Raw genomic sequence first — 3,359 nt, forward strand, 5'->3', positions numbered from 1 at the left:
TACCTTGGCACCGCGTGCCATGAAGCAGTAGGTAGGAGTGGAGTCGTTCTTGTCATTTGCGTCGGTGTCGGTGATGCAATTATTGACTTCAGTGTTGAAGATGGACTTGGCGACGTATGCTGTAGCCAGACTCGCAATGCCAGAATCAGACTCCTCCTCAGATTCCACCTCTGACTCCTCAGATGCGGATTCCTCCTCTGAATCCATTTCCTTGCCTACAAATGCACGCGCCTTGCCAGATGAGCTATTCTTGTGTGATGAAGACTTTGATGAAGATTTGGAAGAAGACTTTGAGTTTTTCTTCTTTTTCTTGTCGTCAGAATCATATTCCTTGCTCTTCTTCTTCCTTCTATTCTCATTGTCCCATTGTGGACACTCAGAGATGAAGTGCCCAGTTTTCTTGCACTTGTGACATGTTTTTCTTCTTGTAGTCATGAGCAGAAGCTTCATCATTCCTTGAGCTTGATCGTGAAGATTTTCTAAAGCCTTTCTTCTTGGTGAATTTTTGAAACTTCTTCACTAGCATTGCAAGTTCTCTTCCAATGTCTTCAGGATCATCAGAACTGCAGTCAGATTCTTCTTCAGATGAGGAGACAGCTTTTGCCTTCAAGGCATGAATTCGCCCATAGTTTGGACCGTAGATATCTCTTTTCTCAGAAAGCTGAAACTCATGTGTGTTGAGCCTCTCAAGTATGTCAGACGGATCGAGTGTCTTGAAATCAGGACGTTCTTGAATCATCAGGGCCAGAATGTCAAACGAACTATCAAGTGATCTCAGTAGCGTCTTGACGATTTCATGTTTGGTGATCTCAGTAGCGCCGAGGGCTTGAAGCTCATTTGTGATGTTAGTGAGCCGATCAAAGGTGTGCTGGACATTCTCATTGTCATTTCGTTTGAAGCGGTTGAAGAGATTGCGAAGGACACTGATTCTTTGATCTCTCTGGGTTGATATGCCTTCATTAACTTTGGAGAGCCAATCCCAGACCAGTTTGGATGTCTTCAAGGCACTCACACGGCCATACTGTCCTTTGGTCAGATGACCACAGATGATATTCTTGGCAGTAGAGTCCAGTTGAACGAACTTCTTGACATCAGCAGCAGTGACACCTTCTCCAGCCTTGGGAACGCCGTTTTCGACGACATACCATAGGTCGACGTCAATGGCTTCAAGATGCATGCGCATCTTATTCTTCCAGTAGGGATATTCAGTTCCATCGAAGACGGGACAAGCAGCGGAGACTTTGATTATCCCTGCAGTCGACATAGCTAAAACTCCAAGTGGTTAAACCGAATCACACAGAATAAGGGAGCACCAAGCTCTGATACCAATTGAAAGTGCGTTATATCGACTAGAGGGGGGTGAATAGGCGATTTTATGAAAGTCTTCAAAACTGAGAGTTGTGAAGACAAAGAGTGAAGATCATGTCTATTACTATGCAGCGGAAGTTAGATTACACTAGGCCAGCCATGGTCATGTATTCAATAGAGAGAAAGCGCAATGACAAACAGCTTCAGTGTAATAAGGATCAGGTAGGAAGAAGTTATGAAGCCGAACAGATCATACATTCATGTTGTGAAGACAAAAGATAAAGCAAGCATGCAATGGCTTCACAATGAATAACTGTAAGTGAAAAGAAGTGAAGATGAAACCAGTGACACGTTGAAGACAATGATTTGTTGGACCAGTTCCAGTTGCTGTGACAACTGTACGTCTGGTTGGAGCGGCTAGGTATTTAAACCAAAGGACACACAGTCCCGGACACCCAGTCAAGGACACTTAGTCCAAGACACCCAGTCCTCACCCGTTTTCTCCTTGAGCTAAGGTCACACAGACCTCGCCCAATCACTCTGGTAAGTCTTCAAGGTAGACTCAAACCTTCACAGACTTCGTTCACTGACAATCCACAATTTCTCTTGGATGCTCAGAACGCGACGCCTAACCGTCTGGAGGATGCACAGTCCTCAAGTGTAATAAGTCTTCAAATCACACAAACATGACGACTTAAGTGATGCCCAATTTACTCTGGCTCTGGGTGGTTAGGGCTTTTCTCCTCACTGGGAATTTTTCTTTCAAAGGCTTCGAGGTGGGTTGCTCTCAAACGACAAAAGCCGTGCACTGAAATCTGAGCAGCCAACCGTTTATGGTTGTGGGGGTGGACTATTTATAGCCACTTGGCAACCCGACCTGATTTGTCCAAAATGACCCTGGGTCACTAAGGAACTGACACGTGTACCAACGGTCGAATTTTGAACTCACACGGCAACTTTACTTGGGCTACAAGTAAAGCTGACTTGTCTGGCTCTGGACAAGATTTTCTCTCAAAGTCTTCGCTCGAAGACATAGGATTTGAATTAGGCATCACTACAGTCATTCTGACTGGTTCTTTTGGACCCCACTTAACAGTACGGTGATTCCTATGACACTACATAAATGAAATAAAACTACGAAGGATCTAAGTCTTCGAGTTCCATAAGCTTCATAGGGAGTCTTCTCATGTCATTATCTTCAATATGAATATCTTCATAAACCACCATTGTCTTCAATGTCTTCGTACATTTTTAGGGGTCATCTCTGGTAATAAAACCGAATCAATGAGGGACTTCTACCTGTGTTTCCCTGCAATTCTCACAAACACGTTAGTCCCTCAACTAGGTTTGTCGTCAATACTCCAAAACCAACTAGGGGTGGCACTAGATGCACTTACAGTGTACGACTACATCAACCGCATTGATAGACGCTTCCGCTTAGTGATCTACAAGGGTATTTAGATACTCTTCCCCTCTCGTAGCTATGCATCTCCATGGATAGATCTTGTGTGTGCATAGAATTTTTTTATTTTCCATGCAACATTTTCCAACAAGACCAGTATTATAATGCATTATACCACTTTAATTGCTACTCTTTTTTGAACGAGGGAGAGGTCTAGTAGGACCTAAATCTGTGTTAATATTGAAACAATGGTACACGACGGTTTACAAAAGGACTCTGAGTTAAACCTAAATAACAAACATGCCCCAAATTTTACATAGTGGACCTAACAACTAGTGGAAAACGCAATCAGGTCCCTAGCATCTTACTCACGGATGTAATCTCGTCCCCTCGTTGTCGCCGGGGACGACACGACGAAGTCTCCATGAAACCTAGTCGCACGCTCCATAGTGAAGATGTAGTGCCTCCCTTTTAGTTTCTTGGTCGGGACTCCGGGAACATGAAGAATGGCTATCCTTTGACCATCAGATTCGATGGTGTGATGAAGCCGTCTCGCAGCCAATCGTCATGGTTAGCATCATAGCCACTCCAAAGCAGCCACTATATTTTAGAGGAATTACCATATGTTCATTATTAAACAAACAAATTA

This window comes from Triticum urartu, chromosome 3, assembly GCF_003073215.2.
Source record: "Triticum urartu cultivar G1812 chromosome 3, Tu2.1, whole genome shotgun sequence".
NCBI classification, from domain to species: Eukaryota; Viridiplantae; Streptophyta; class Magnoliopsida; order Poales; family Poaceae; genus Triticum; species Triticum urartu.